The sequence below is a fragment of the Antechinus flavipes genome, chromosome 4 (genome assembly GCF_016432865.1).
Source record: "Antechinus flavipes isolate AdamAnt ecotype Samford, QLD, Australia chromosome 4, AdamAnt_v2, whole genome shotgun sequence".
Lineage (NCBI taxonomy): Eukaryota > Metazoa > Chordata > Mammalia > Dasyuromorphia > Dasyuridae > Antechinus > Antechinus flavipes.
In genome coordinates, this window is record NC_067401.1 from 442,273,732 (window position 1) to 442,291,299 (window position 17,568).

The window sequence follows — 17,568 nt, forward strand, 5'->3', positions numbered from 1 at the left end:
CTATGGATTTTTAGAGTCCCTCTTTCAGCTACTTCAATTTTGGGATTATTAGATTTCTTATGTAAAGTTGAAATTTGTTTTTCACTGTCACTTACCTGGATTACTGAGGTCTGAAAACATACACTGACTTCAATTAACCATTTTTTAGGCTATGTATATTATTCAGATAATTTATGCATAGTTACACAAACTGTGATCCCCAGTCACTAGAATTCTCTTTATAACAATAGATTTCTTTAAGGCAACAATTTTCAGAAGAGAGGAAAAGGAATTACATTGGTTTATCTATGTCTGAAGCAACATAATGCCTCATTCAATTGTATGGAGACATTACTAAGTGTTTCTTTTCTTTTTTTTTTTTTTAACAGAACAGTTTGGTTCTATTGATTCATTTTACAAAAGAGATTGCTATCAAATATATTATAATTTGAAAAATCTCTATAATGACTACTTTAAATATTTTTCCCAAATAAGTATTTACATGATGATTTTCCCTTGAAGCTGTTAGTGTCTACTAATTAGCACCTGTCTAAATAGTGTATGATAAGCAGCTCTGTGCCTAGTGCTAAGTATTATGAAAATAGGACATATGTTCTGTGTCTTGGAATTCTTGATATCTTCTCCTCCTTTTAGTACTGTTCTGATTGTGATCTTTCTTAAGATATAGCATCATTTCCTAAAGAATATATATTCATATATATGCACACAGAACAAAAAATGCCACTAGGTATTAGTATGAAAAAACATGCATTAATGCCAGCCTCTCTCTCTTTGTCTCTCTCTCTCTCCCCATCTCTCTTTCTCTTTTCCTTTCTTCTCCCTCCCTCCGCTTTCTCTCTTTTTCTGTCTTTCTATCTATCTCCATATCTCTATCTCTCATATATTCATATATATATACATATACATAAAACTATATATACATAGATATATAGGTATATGTGTGTGTGTTGATGATATGTATATAGACATATATAGATAGATAAGCTGATACTCTAATTATAGGGCATGCATATTTTTATCAAGAAATAGTGAGCCAAAAAATGAAATAAAAATAGCTCAAGTCTCAAAAATGGTTTATCAATTACCAGAAACACCAACAGGCAATTGAGTTTAACATATTTTTTTAAATTTTTATTTAATAATTACTTTATATTGACAGAATCCATGCCAGGGTAATTTTTTTTACAACATTATCCCTTGCACTCATTTCTGTTCTGATTTTTCCCCTTCCTCCCTCCACCCTCTCCCCTAGATGGCAAGCAGTCCTATATATGTTGGATATGTTGCAGTATATCCTAGATACAATATATGTTTGCAGAACCGAACAGTTCTCTTGTTGCATAGGGAGAATTGGATTCGGAAGGTATAAATAACCCGGGAAGAAAAACAAAAATGCAGATAGTTCACATTTGTTTCCCAGTGTTCTTTCTTTGGGTGTAGCTGCTTCTGTCCATCATTTATCAATTGAAACTCAGGTCTCTTTGTCAAAGAAATCCACTTCCATCAAAATATGTCCTCATACAATATCGTTGTTGAAGTGTATAATGATCTCCTAGTTCTGCTCATTTTACTTAGCATCAGTTCATAACATATTTTTTTTATGGCACTGTTGTTCTGATTGGACTGTTTGTTTCTTTCATGTGTCCTTATGTTCTTTTCCCTTGCTTTTCTAGTTTTGAACAGCCAGCAAGGAATGTCAGCAAAGGGGCCATTTAAAGATGATGGATATCATTTTATTAAATAAGACTATCCTATCTGTCTATCTCTGTCTGTCTGTCACTCTCTCTTGCTCTCTTTTTTTCTTTCTCTCCTTTCTTGTAAAAGAGAATCTCTATCAGAACTGAGTAAAAAAGCCTATCAGTTCCCATGTATCTTGCTGGGATTTGTTCTTTCTTCCCCATTAAGAGTTATGTGCTTTTTAGTCACCAATAGTACAATGTCTGGAAATCTCTCTTCATATTTATCCAGTACACAATCTTTTTCATGCCATAAACAAGAGTCTGGGACATGGAACCACACGTTCCATCATTGTTGCTATGGCATTGGTGACCTCTGTCCAGAATACTGACAACCAGGGAAGCACTGAATCAAGTGCAGTAGAGCTATATCATTTACTTCCCGCCCCCCCCCCTCGACAGAAAAGTGTTTCTTTCTAAACAACAGATTTCAGAAGATGTTTGATGTATTCCATGCAGCACTAATTTCACATGCTTTGCATCAGATTGTCTACCTGAACCCCCATTTCTTCATTCGACACAATTTTCAACTCATTTGCCCATTTACTTTTTAATTTAGTTAATGGAACTCACATTTCCCTATTTAGAGCTGCAGATGGAGTGGACGATGATTTATTTACGCCGAGATAATTTTGCACGGCAGTCGACACTGAGGAGGTTCCCTGAAGGCATAACAAGATGGACTCCATTTGCAGACTTTCATTCTTTATTCACTTACATGGAAAAACATTTGACTTCTCTTAAATCCTTTCATCTGGGGTACAGTTTTTTTTTTTTCCTGTGCCTTTATAACTAACATAGCATATGAGCACAGGAATATTGAGGGTCAAACATTAGCAATTTATATGCATTGAATGGCCAGTCTTTGCATACACATTTTAATCCCAGGAAAATGTCTATATTTCTTAGCACTTATAAAATTACAGATATCAAAATGCTCATGGAAAATATTTCTATTGCTTAGATTTATTAAAAAACAAAAGAATAGTTATTTTTTCAGGTTTGCAGTGACCATTTCAAATATCTACAGTAAAGGAATTTCACATATTACAGAGCAGCAGAGTCTTAGAATTGGCAAGGTCTTCAAAAGATATCTAATCCAGGCTGTTGTTAGGATATCTGAGATATAGTCATCCAGGCTATGCTCTAAGACATCCAAGGTGGGAAAACCTCTGCCTCTCAAGGCAGTCCATTCTGATTGAAGATAGAACTAGTTGTTAGAAAGTTTAGGCTTTGATACTAAAGTTGCATTTTTTCAACTTCTAGTCATTTCTCTTATTTCTATTTCCTGGGGCCTAGCAGAACAAGTCTAATCCCATTTCCCCATGTCAGTCTTGTAGATAGCTATTATTCCCAGTGATGAAGAGAAGTTGGCAATTGGGTGATGAAATCAATAGAGTATTGAACTCAGAATGAGGAAGACCTGAGTGCAAATCCAATCCTATTGGACCCTAAGCAAGTTTATCATTTATAAAATAGGAAAATTAATAGTTCTTCTTTCATGGGGTAGTTATGAGGATCAAGTGTGATGCTGTGAAATGTGCTTTGTAAACATTAAGGGACAAATCAATGTTAGTTATTGTTGGTGGTGGTTATTTGGTGAAGGGCTCTCCAAGTTCCCCTAAATTCATTTTGTGAAGGTAGCTGCTACTGTACAACACATTTTATTTAAAAAAAAAACTATCTTAGTGACAACAGAGGCACAGACACTAATGTCAAAAGAGTTGTAACAGTGTGTTATACAGCAGACATGCTCATGCTCATAAAACACCATGTGTACATCCTTGATATTTCTTCAAGGATAATGTGGTAAAGTGAATTGAGTGCTGGTATTTAAACCAGAAGACTGAGGTTCAAATCTTAGTATTTCTATTTAATATCAAAGTGACTTTACTTGAGTTCTTTCAACTTATTGAAGTAAGGGGGATAGATTTAATGAACATCACTATTCTTCCAAACTCTAAATCAATATCTCTCCATGATCACCACAATGGTTTTCCTTCCAGCAAAATAGAACACTAAGCTTTTAAAATAGTGACAGTTATCGAGAGACATCTTGCCATCCCCATACCCCAATCATCTCATAGTTCATCACCCTCATGATGATACTCTCTGAAGTTATCAAGACTTGTTTATGGACAATAGCTATTTGATCTATTGAGGACAGGGAACAAAGCCTTTTTGCACCTTATGAGAACCTTTCAACTCTTGTGTCTCAATGCTTTTCAGATTCCAGAGTGACCTTTAGATGAGGAGATATTGGAGACTTCTCTGAAAGATGCACAGATTGACTTTTTTTTTTTATAAATTGATTCCTCATTCAAATATCCTAGAGAAATTAATTATTCAAAAACAACAACAACAATGAAATGAATGACTATCTAAAGCAAAGAACTCTTCTATAAAATCAATAATGTATTTTTTTTTTCATCAGAAAGACCTAAGTTTTAGGCTTGTTCTTCATTTAACTTCTGAACAAGTAAACTTTCCTTTCTGGACTTCAGATTTCTAATTCTAAAAGGAGGCACTGTGTTATAGTGAAAGGAATATAAGGCTGGAGATTGATAAAAGGTATTTAAATGCCCTCTGCCTTTTACTGGAACCATAACCTTGAAAAACGTATTTAACTTTCCTGGGCCTCGATGTCCTCATATGCACATTTAGAGGGGTTTATTAATGATCTAGCTATCTGATAGATAATATTTCTCTATAGGATCTAAATATTTGACTGTATGACAAAGTGATTTATAAGATGTGGGCATCCAGGCTATGTTCCTAGACTTCCATTGCAGAAGAAGGCATTAATTCTCATTCTACTTTCAGATAGTGCTTATTCTTTATTTTCTTGCTTGGAGCCTAAAGTTCTCTTTTGCATCTTCACCCCACTGTTGTTACTTTTACCCTCTGAGACCCAGATCCCCCTTTTCTACCAGTGACTCTTCTTAATTTAAACTCCTAGAAATATACTACAGGATGAGCTAATCACTTGAAGTCTCATCACTATGAAAATTGATCCAGATTTTGACATTCAATACCTTCTCATTTCCCTCAGTTGTCTCCTCCCATTAATTAAAGTTTAGGAGGATAGAGCAATAAACATCTTCTAAAGCTTTTCTTTGTAAAGAACTCCTAAGTCTCTATGTGTATCATATGTACATCCTTGACATTTCTTCAAGGATAATGTGGTATAGTCAGAGGATTGAGGTTCAAATCGTAGTGCTTCTATTTAGTATCAAAGTGACTTTTTCCACCAGCAATTCGGTTTGGTTTCAACTCCATAAAATATCATGGCCCAAATCTAAGTACAACATCCCAATACTCTCCTTTTTAGTTTCCTTTTTTTGTATTATCTGTTTTTTTTTTTTGTTGTTTTTTTTTTGTATTTTGTATTATATTAGAGGGAAGGATCTGACTTTCTTTTTTCTTTTTTTTTTTCCTTTTTCTTTTGTAACCAAAGAATTCAGTGAAGTTCCTGACTCCTTCTGGGTTCTTAATAAATGCTTATTGAATTAAATTGAAGATAGATTTCTTTGTACTCTATCATTCTGATTCCATAATTGTATATTACTTTCTAAACATGAAAAATCCAAATATTTAAATGTTCAGATAGAAAGTCAATTAGGCTATCTATTAGTTTTAGAAAAAAATAAGTGTAATGTCTATAAGGACTATAATCATGGATATCAACTAAATAAAATAAAATTTTATTAAGGTTTTGATCCCTTTTGTGAAGTGGCCAACTATCCTAGGAAAATATTAGATGAGTGTTGTTCTGGGTCATAAGATACAAGTACAAGTATTGCCACAAACTAACTGTGAACTACTGCATTAGTGATTGTGAAATAGTAGTTGTAAAGTTCTCTGAAGAGAATGATTTGTCAATTGCTCTATATAAACTAAATTCAAGAGAGAGCTAGTGAACTCATTCATAGTAATTTGTAATATTATAGTAAGGGCTGTGTAGATGTAGTGAAGTTTCCTTTGAATTCTATTTTCCAGGAACTGATTTCATTGGATGCTTATAATATAGCTTTAGGGACCACATCATGGGATTAGCCAGCTGGGCTGGCATGTACCTGTGAGAAGGCATAGTGATAACTAAAACCATGGCTAAGAAAAAATAATATAAGGAAGAAAGCAATAAGAAAAAATGGTATGATCTGCTTTATTTTACTCGAAGTGGAAAGTCTCTGATTTTTTTTTTAATTTAATATCATTGCTAGTTGTATGTGGGCTCCAGAGTCTGCAGTACAGATGCCTGAATTGAAACTTCATGCAGGCCATCCTCTTCAAGCCTCCCTATTCCACAAGAGTAACTTTGATGTGAAGAATGGTAGCTTCTGATTCTTGAAGACATGAATTGCTGTATTAACATTCTGTCTCCTTTGGATTGATCCCAAGGCTGGAGCTTGACAGAACTTAAAACTTTCCATATTTTTTCCTTGATACTACAATGCTTTCTACTTTAAAAAATTATTTTTACTTTGAGAGAAGAGCATTGCTAATTTTAGTTACTCTGATACATTCATTGGGTGGAATCTCATTCAATGATAGGGATACATAGATTAAAATGAAATAGTTAAGCTCTTGAGCGTTAGTAAGATAGAGATGAAGGTATGAAACAACATTTATAAAGACATATAAAAACATATAAACACACTAACATATATACACATATATTTATATATGTATACATAAGAATATAATGTATAAGTGAATATATAAAATATGTCTATGTGGAATAACAATAGTAATATCAATAATAATTAACATTGAATGTACTATGTATCAGGTACAGTAATGAGCATTACAAATATCACATTTGTTCATAAATATATAATTATTATATTACATATTATAACATATACTTTATATATAAATGCACATTTATATGTATCTTTTGTGTGTATTTCTATATTTCTATTGTTTATTTATATTATTTCCATAGCCACATACATACACATACATATATATATATATATATATATATATATATATAATATATATATATTTATTTATTTATTTTTAAAATAGAATTTAAATTTATTTGAAAATTGAAATGCATTTAAATTTAATTCACATTTGAAATGAATATTAGCTATTATGGTGTGTCAAGACATAAACATTGAAGGGAGCTAGGAATTCCAAAAAGTATCTGTTAAGGAGGGAAAGAGCAAATCATGCTACAAATACATGACAGCTTTGGCAAACATATGCAGGAGATGGAATTAAATCTATAGGGAACAAAAAGTAGACTATCCTTACTAGAAAGTAAATGCATATGATGAGAATTAATCGGAAATCAGTCTGGCTTGTACCCTTTGTTCTCACCTCCCACATTATCCCATTTTTGGCTGGACATAAATATGGACATTTAAAACAGTATATTACTAGATTCACTCCTTCCACAAATCCATCTCCTACATTGAATAATATGCAAATTCATCTGGGAGTTTAGTAGTCCTCTAAGAAAAAAAAAAAAAATTAACTCTCATTGGCCACAACACAAATATTTTCTCAAAGAAAAGGGAGGGAAAGATGCATTCTTGATATAAAAAAATCTTGCATCTAATCCATTACAGCAAAATTGAAAAACACTTCTCTCATGCCTTAAGATTTCACAGTAATGCTTCAAAAGTCATTGAAATTATACATTTTTCTTCATGTGACACTTTTAAGGTTGTATATGGTAAGTCCATATGTTTGTAGGTACCTCTCCCCTTTTCACTTAAAAATGTTATATCCATCAATCTGTTACTTCCTTTTTCATTTCATTTCCTCAAATATTTGCCATTTTCCTTTATGCTTTGATTTTTTTTTTTTTGCAAGCAGTTCTGATCCAAGTCCCATCTCAAACCAGTAAGCTCTGATAAAGGAAGAAATTCCAATAGATTACTTGACATATTTTCTCTGGGTTGCATATGAAATCCATTGTGCAAGTCTTTAGGGGAACTGACATGAAAACCACACTTGTGTTTAGGAATTGAGCTCCCAAACATATGCTGATAAGAAGTATAAAATATGAATTGGTAGAAGAAAAAAGAGCTTTTAAGCTCCTTGCATCAAAAAAAAAAAAAATTCAAACTTTAAATCACTTGTTTTATGCCATTTGGAAATGCATACAAATGTTCCCATAGGGCACAAAGGAACTTGATGGAGACTGTGAATATGTAGTTCCCTTTCCTCTGCTACTCCCAATATGTAAGACTATTCAGTACAATAATTCAATAACAGCTTGGAAACTCAAGGCTCAAGGGAAACTTTATTCCAAATGTTCCAAGTCCCTCATGACATGGCCTTGGATGCATTTAGAAATCATCTGTGCCTCAGTTTCCTTACATATAAACTGTAGATGAGTATTTGATTCTTTTGTTTATTTAAGGAGGTGGTTGAGATGGAAAGGGAAAAGGATTATAAACATGAAAATTGAGATATAAATGCTAAGTATTATTAACCAATAATTTATATAAAATTAAATGTAACTCATGATTGAATCAAAGGCTAGAAATTATCATATGTACTGAAATCTTCCAAATAAAAGATAGTTAGAAAGTATTATTTTTAGTCCCTAGGAAAAAAAAAATTCAACAAAATGTGATAAGACAAATGTAAAGCCAGACAGGAAAGACAGCAAGAGAAGGGATGAAGAGCTGAATCTGGTGAATTGAGCTTGGAGGTTTCAAGTTGTAGGGATATCTCTAGGACGTTGGAGAGAGTATAGCCAGTGTCCCTCTGGGATAGTGAGGCCAGTTATTCTTACTTTAGGAGACATTCAAATGTGCATTGTTCTTTTCAAAAATGTGTTGCAAGTCAGATGTTGTTTAAATCCAAGTCATTTACAATCAGTGGGCAAATATTTAGTGTAATATGTCAATGTTTTCTTACTGAGCAACAATATTACAAACATCTACTTTATGAATATTGAGTTAAGGAGGTTCTGGGAGATTGGGAAAGGAGACAAAGTAGAGTTGTCTATAGATTACGCATAGTCCCTTTAGGGATGTAACTATCGGAGTGCCCAGCAAAAACACAACATATTACTAGAGCATCCAATGATCAAAAACCTCCAAAACTCAAGCCCAGTTAGCTATACAGCCAACTCCACTTTCTGGATATCTAAATAGATTTTCCTATACAGCCTGCAAAGATCAGCATTTAATCTAAACCTGTGGTTAAGGATTTCTCTTCTTCCCATGTCTTACACCATAAGAGAAATAAGGAATTCTTAGGATTAATATTGCCTCTTGGCTCAGGCAACCACCAAGACTCAAGGGAGAAGGTCAGGAAGGAGGGTAGAGCACCAGATTCCAACATTTATCCTAGTTTTCTGCAGACAGCATTTTTCCACAGTCTTCACAATGATTTAAAACTTATTGGTTTAATAATTTAAAAATTGCTCAGTATTTCTCAGGGTGTGGGTTTTGACTCCCTATGTTAATTCATAGGGAATTAAGAGAGCAAAACAGCTGTTAGGTAGCAGCAAGATCAGACAGACAGAAGAGACAGAGAGAGACAGAGAGACAGAGACAGACAGACAGAGAGAAAGACAGAGACAGTGACAGAGATAGAAAGACAGTAAGAGACAAAGACAGAGGGAGAGAAGAGAAATGGCCTTCCCAGGTCTTGCTGCCTTGCCCTTTCCTTTGACAATAGCAATTACATTTTGATTGTAAAGAAGCTAGTGACTCCTGTTTTTCAGGCTTCCTAATCTAACTTTCTCTACTAATCCCTCCTCTCAAGAGGTTAATCTTATTATTATTGTTATTGTTAATCACAATGTATGCCTTCTGTATCATATGGTAATCATAAGTATAACCACTTATTTTATAGAAAAGTAAATAGTAGTACTAGTAGTGGTAGCAGTAATAGTACTGAATAACAGTATCATTAATAATAACAGTAATAATAGTATTAGTACTGTCAGTACTTTGGGAGAGGAGGAGAAGGAGTTATGATAGTGGTGGTGGTAATGATGGTAGTAATATAGGAATTGCAATAATAGTAATAGTAGTAGTAATAGTAAAGTAACACTATCACTAGTAGTAGCAGCAATAATAGTATCAGTAGTAATTGGGAGAGGAGGAGGAGTTATGATGGTAGTAATGGTGGCAGTGGTAGTCATGGTAGTAATATAGTCATTGCAATAATAATAGTAGTAGTTGTAATAATGGTAGCAGTAATAGTACTGAATAACACTATCACCACTAATAGTAGCAATAATAGTAATAGTGGTATCAGTAGTAATCGGGAGAAGAGGAGGATGAGTTATGATGGTGGTGGTAATTGTGGTAGTGGTGGTCATGGTAGTAATATAGTAATTGCAATAATAGTAGTAGTGGTAGTGGAGGTGGTACTAATGAATGGAGTAGTGGGAATAATAGTAACAGTAGCAGTAGTAGTATTGAATAACACTACTAGTAGTAGTAGTAGTAATAATAGTAATAGTAGTAGCAGGAGTAGTAATAGTAATGGTGGTGGTAGTGATGTTGTGCACTTTATTGAATAGTCTTTATGAACTTTTTTCCCCCTTCTTTGTCTTATGCATAGGGCATGCCTTACTTCAGACACTCTTATCTTCTGATTCTTAAGTATTTTCAGCAGCTATTCCTTATGACTAGAATGGTTCTCCTCTGTTATATATCTTCATTTCCTGGCATCCCTGGCTTTCTTCTAATCTCAGATAAAATTCCACCTTCTTTAAGAAGTTTTGTTTTTTTGTTTTTTTTTTCCAAGCATCTTCCTTCTATTTCCAGCTTGCTCTTCATATATGTATCAGGTACAAAGTTAAATGTGTATTGATTAATCAATTAAAAGAGCTCAGGGGAGAAAGAGAGAAAGTTCCTGGAATATTTATTATTTTTAAAGAAATAGGCCATTATTTTATTTTATACGAATATAAGAAAAGGGAACAAACATTTATATATCACATATTATCTGGCAGGCACTATGATAAGTGCTTACAATTATTATTTCATTTGATATTCACAGCAACTCTTTGAGGTAGATACTACTATTATCCTCATTTTACAGTGGAGTAAACTGAATCACACAGAGATTAAATGATTTGCCCACAGTCACATGACGGAAATCTGGGGCCAATTTTGAACACAGGACTTTCTCACCTCAGGCCCAACATACAATTAACTGTACTTCCAACTGTCTTCAAATATATATTCTTAATAGTTTTTGTTTGTTGGCTGGTTTGTCTGGTTTTTTTTTTTTTTTTTTTTTTTGCTGAGGCAATTAGGATTAAGCAATTTGCCCAGGGTCACACAGCCAAGAAGTGTTAAGTGTCTGAGATCAAATTTCAACACAGCTCCTCCTGATTTCAGGGCTGGTGTTCTATCCACTATACCAACTAACTGCCCTTTTGATGGCTTTTTAATTCTAGAATATACTATCCTCATCCCTATCTCTCCTCCACTGGAGAAATGTGAGGTTATGACAAAGATAGTTGTCACTTATATAAGGCTTTTATATATGCAAAAATCTTTCTAAACATGTCTTTCATAATTATCTGTGAGGCATGTTTTATAAGAAGATATATTTTATAGATGAGAAAACTAGATTATCAAGATTCAGTGATTTGCCCAGTGCTGCACAGCATTTGCATTTGGGGGGCAAGATTCAGAACTATGTTGTCTAGACTCCAAATCCAATGTTCTTTCCATTGTGACTATATTGTGACTTGTCTAGGATAACACAGAAACCCAGGTCTTCCTGACTACTGCCTTGATCCAACACTGCCTGGGATTATCTTGCTGACACTGAAAATTTTGATTTCTTGCATGGACCAAAAAAGATGTGTGGTTTATCCAGAAACTCAGTAAATCACTCAAGGAAATTGGATATAGGGTGTGGTGGTATATGTCTAGTTTCAGCTGAGAAGGAGGTTGAAATTCATGGATCACTGAGCTTATATGTTCAAAATTGTAGGGCTCGAGGTCATTTAGGTGTCTGCATTATGACTGGTGAGCCATTAGGAAAAAGGAGTCACTAAGAAGCCTAATGTGAAGGGATTTGCTGGCCCACATCAAATACAAAATTTGTAAGGGTTTCTATGCAAATTAAAATCAGAATTGACATGTGAGTATTATACTTTTTATCTGGAAAAGATAGAGTGACCTAGTTACCCCCCCCAAAAAAAAAATTCAACAAAATCTGTCCTACTTTTTTGTGAACCCTGAGCCTAGAAACTAGTCAACAATAATAATAAACATAATAATAAAATAATCCATCACTTTAAACATATCAGACATGTATGTTAACTTCTGTTGAATTCAAATAGAAAAGGGGAATGATGGGGAGTTCTGGTGATTTATTGCAAGTCTCTCTTAAGATCTTTGGAGCATGGCACTGCCATCAACCCTATTTCTCACCCAGCAATTCCCTCAAATAAATGAAGAAGTTAAGTAATTTTATTGGTTTGGGATTCCCAAGAAATTCCTAAATATTTTTGCCAAAGTTGCTAATATAAAGAGGAAAAAAAAAAGAAAGAAGGAGGAATATGGGGAGAAGAAGACAGGTGAAAAGGGGAGAGATTAAAAATAGAATCATCATCACTCTAAGTAACATTCACTTCTTTAGACATACAAGATAATGGGACCAAAATGTTCCCTAAAGGGGAAAAATGCTAGTTATTTTGCATTGCTCCCAGGAGAAAGGTTTTGACATGTTGACACTACTGCTTAATAACATTCTCCTTCCTTCCAGAGATTAATGCAATGAGGATGTGCTGGTGAAAGCCCATAGGGGATCCTGGAAGTGTAGTAACATTTTAAAAATAATCTATTGTTTATGAAGACAACATTTGTTAAATATTAATTTACATTTGTTTTCCTTGGAAAGTTTTAGTTGTGGTTGTAGCAAACTCTGAAATATAAGGAATAACAACTGATTTATCTTGTATGATGACACATGGTGTATTGATCTTCCAAGTCCCCTAGCCCTGAATCCCAAAAATTTTACAGCTGGGGCCATTGAACCACCCCTGCATAGTATAGCCCTGTCCCAGGATGTGGTATATATCTGAACTAACAAAATAAGTGCCTTGTAATTGATTCTAATCTGATACTTCCTGATAGCTGGGTCTTATCATACTTCTTCCATAATGCAACCCAAAGCAGCAACTTTACTTTTCTTCAGGAACTTAATTTTCTAAGCCCTAAATTCAGCCTATCACTGTGCAAGTTTCAATGCCTACATTTTTCCTTCCCAATGTCAATCACCATATTGAAAGTCAATAAATTACCAGATCTTTCTTTATTATTCAAGACACCTGACACTTGAAACTAGATTTAATTATTTTTAATGCTTCTTTTATCTCCTGTTCATTTCCCAAAAAAAGATAGGCACCCTCATATTTGTCCTACATTAAGATTTTTTTTTAAATTCCTATCTTTCCTTTAACTTAATTCCATATTTCTTCTCATGTTTTTGCAGTAAAATTCAACACAGTTATTAGGTAAGTACTTATTGTTAAGTGATCATTATTATACGTTGTTGGTTAAAAAAGACAAAATAAAAACAAATTCTTATACTCAAGGAACTAACAATTAACTTGTGATATACGAAATTGGCATAAAAATCAACTAACAGGATCAGAATCAAGATGGCGGAACCAAGAGAGGGACTTGTTGAAGCTTTCCCAAATATCTCTCCTAAAATTTTAAAAATAACGTCCCGAAGTAATTTCTAACATAGTAGAATCCATAGAAGAGTGAGTGAAATAATTTTCCAGGCCAAGAGAATTTAGAAATTTGGCAGGAAAGGTCCTTCACACCTGGGTGAAAGTAGCATAGCTCAGTGCCCTGAAAAGACAGCAGCAAGCCTTGGGAGTTACTGAATTGGCAAGAGTGGCTCCCAGAGCTCTCAGGTCACAGATGGTAAGAGGGTTGAACAACTGGTCAGAAAGAGATTACAAGAGTCCCTTTTCTGGCAATGGGTACAGGACTCTGTTTCATTACCCATAAAAGAATCTGGGTTGCCCTTGTGGGCAACAAAATAAAGAGGAGTACTAGCACTCTAGAACTCATGATCATAGGGAAGCAACAACCCCGTTACATTCCCAGGCTGAAAAAGAGTGCATATAGCTACTCATGAATCAGAGCACAGGCCAGGAAAGCAGTGAGCACACCTCTTTTTAGATGACACCATGTTAAAAGAATTGAAAACTAAAAGCTATCCATCACACCAAGCTCTGAAAACAACACTGAAACTTAAGACAGGGTCCCCTTCACCCCAGGAATAGAGCACGATTTTAACATATAGTTAAAAGTCAACAAATGGTCTGAAAAATTGAGCAAACAATGAAAAATAACCTGGCAATAAAAAGTAACTATGGTGACAGAGAAGATCAAAATACAAATTAAAAAGAGAGAGAGAGAGAGTAAAAGAGAGAGGGGGGAGAGAGTGAGAGAGAAAGAGAGAGAGAGAGTAAAAGAGAGAGGGGGGAGAAAATGAGAGAGAGAGAGAGAAAGAAAGAGAGAGAGAGAGAGAGAGAGAGAGAGAGAGAGAGAGAGAGAACAAAGTCAAACTTCTACATCCAAAGGATGAAAAGAAAAATGTGAAATGGTCTCAGAATGAAAAAAGAGACTAGGAAGCACTCAAAAACAATTTGTAAAATCAAATAAAAGAAATAGATGAGCAAATAAGAAGAAAAATAGAGTGATACAAGAAACTCATGAAAAGGAAAGTCAATAGCTTGTTAAAAGAGGCAGAAAACATTGAGGCAAATAAGGCCCTTAAAAACAGAATTGGCCAAATGGCAAAAGAGGCACAAAAATTCATTGAAGAATTATTGAAGTAGAAAAGGAAGTACAAACATCCACTAAAGAAAGTTACAAAAGAAAACAAATCTTTCCTATAATATCAATTTGAATTACTAGAAGAAATAAAACAAAAATTTCCCTTTGAAGGCTGAATTATAAATAAAATGAAACAGATGAAGAAAATAATTTGAAAAGAAATGGCAATTGAAGAGGAGAAACAGAAAGTGAATTAACAGCTTAGTAGTTTAAGAGTATCAAAACTTCATCCAAATAACAGACTCCCTAACAATTAAAATTGTCAAAATTAGTTAATTCATTCTATGGAGATTGGGGAAAAAAAAGAAATACTAGAACAGAATTAAAAGTCTCAGTAACTGGATGATAATGTAAAGTATCTCATAAAAAAAACCATTGTCCCAGAAAACAGATCAAGGGGAACTATTTTAAGACTTACTTATTGGACTACCTGAAATTCATGACCAAAAAAAGAGCCAGGATAGAATATTTCCTGTAATATACTCTAACGTTGTTACGGGGTTCAAATGTGATAATGTAAAGGGTTTTATCAATTGTCCAACACATAAGTGGCAGTATAAATGTCTGCCCCTTTCAGACTTTGGAAAATTTTGCAAGATTTAAGGGACAAACAACAGAAACAATGAGATGAAAGGAGAAATTTCATTCAGATTACTTTTGTACCAAATAAAGTGTGAGACTTTTATATTTCAATGGATCATTTTGCATCTTATAAAGGATATGAGTAACTCATTTGCATACAAAAAGGTCAGGGAGACAGCTGCTCAATCAACAGGAATAAAATAATTTTCTCTGGAGCACAGATTTCTTCTTATCTTTTCTTTGCCTAATTGGTTAGAGCAATAGGGGCAATTTTGATTCAAAAACAAAATAACACTATGATCTCTAACTCCAATATTATTTGTGATTGCTCAATACTGATGAGCATATGAGTTTATTGTATGTTTGTGGGCTACTTTGGTGCAGAGATGATGATTTGTGAAATATGATAGATCATCATCATAAGTTAGGTAAATCTCTCATCAGAGATCTATCCAAATATCTGGAAAAAATTGTCAAAAAGATGAAATGTACTATTGACTATAGAAATACAATTTTTATAATGATAACAATAATTTATTTTTATTATTATTTACAAATGATTGTTCTTTATATATATATATATATATATATATATATATATATAAAATCTTTTTATTGACAGAACCCATGCCAGGGTAATTTTTTACAACATTATCCCCTGTACTCACTTCTGTTCCAATTTTTCCTCTCCCTCCCTTCACCCCCTCCCCTAGATGGCAAGCAGTCCTATATATGTTAAATATGTTGCAGTATATCCTAGATAAAATACATGTGTGCAGAACCAAACAGTTCTCTTGTTGCATAGGGAGAATTGGATCCAGAAGGTAAAAATAACCCGAGAAGAAAAACAAAAATGCAAATAGTTTACATTCATTTCCCAGTGTTCTTTCTTTGGGTGTAGCTGCTTCTGTTCATCATTGATCAGTTGAAACTGAGTTAGGGCTCTTTGTCAAAGAAATCCACTACCATCAGAATACATCTTCATACAGTATCATTGTTGAAGTATATAATGATATCCTGGTTCTGCTCATTTCACTTAGCATCAATTCATGTAAGTCTCTCCAAGCTTCTTTGTATTCATCCTGCTGGTCATTTCTTTTTTTTTCTTTTTTTTTAATTTTTATTTAATAATTACTTTATATTGATAGAATCCATGCCAGGGTAATTTTTTTACAACATTATCCCTTGCACTCATTTCTGTTCCGATTTTTCCCCTCCCTCCCTCCACCCCCTCCCCTAGATGGCAAGCAGTCCTATATATGTTGAATATGTTGCAGTATATCCTAGATACAATATATGTTTGCAGAACTGAACAGTTCTCTTGTTGCACAGGGAGAATTGGATTCAGAAGGTATAAATAACCCGGGAAGAAAAACAAAAATGCAGATAGTTCACATTCGTTTCCCAGTGTTCTTTCTTTGGGTGTAGCTGCTTCTGTCCGTCATTTATCAATTGAAACTCAGTTAGGTCTCTTTGTCAAAGAAATCCACTTCCATCAGAATACATCCTCATACAATATCGTTGTCGAAGTGTATAATGATCTCCTGGTTCTGCTGATTTCACTTAGCATCAGTTCATGTAAGTCTCACCAGTCCTCTCTGTATTTATCCTGCTGGTCATTTCTTACAGAACAATAATATTCCATAACATTCATATACCACAATTTACCCAGCCATTCTCCAAATGATGGGCATCCATTCATTTTCCAGTTTCTAGCCACTACAAACAGGGCTGCTACAAACATTTTGGCACATACAGGTCCTTTCCCTTCTTTAGTATATCTTTGGGATATAAGCCCAGAAGTAACACTGCTGGATCAAAGGGTATGCACTGTTTGATAACTTTTTCAGCATAGTTCCAAACTGCTCTCCAGAATGGTTGGATTCGTTCACAACTCCATCAACAATGCATCAGTGTCCCAGTTTTCCCGCATCCACTCCAACATTCATCATTATTTTTTTCTGTCATCTTAGCCAATCTGACAGGTGTGTAGTGGTATCTCAGAGTTGTCTTAATTTGCATTTCTCTGATCAATAGTGATTTGGAACACTCTTTCATATGAGTAGAAATAGTTTCAATTTCATCATCTGAAAATTGTTTGTTCATATCCTTTGACCATTTATCAATTGGAGAATGGCTTGATTTCTTATAAATTAGAGTTAATTCTCTATATATTTTGGAAATGAGGCCTTTATCAGAACCTTTAACTATGAAGATGTTTTCCCAGTTTGTTGCTTCCCTTCTAATCTTGTTTGCATTAGTTTTGTTTGTACTAAGGCTTTTTAATTTGATATAATCAAAATTTTCTATTTTGTGGTCAGTAATGGTCTCTAGTTCATCTTTGGTCACAAATTCCTTTCTCCTCCACAAGTCTAAGAGATCCTATGTTCCTCTAACTTATTTATAATCTCGTTCTTTATGCCTAAATCATAGACCCATTTTTG

The 17,568-nt window shown here is 34.0% G+C and overlaps 1 long non-coding RNA gene across 1 annotated transcript; it reads left to right on the forward strand.

Moving 5' to 3' along the window:
* The first annotated feature begins 1,257 nt into the window (after positions 1-1,257).
* On the forward strand, positions 1,258-16,642 carry LOC127560385 (uncharacterized). The gene is made up of 2 exons (XR_007953322.1): positions 1,258-1,363; positions 16,476-16,642. It is a non-coding gene; the product is annotated as an uncharacterized LOC127560385 (long non-coding RNA).
* Positions 16,643-17,568: the final 926 nt, after the last annotated feature.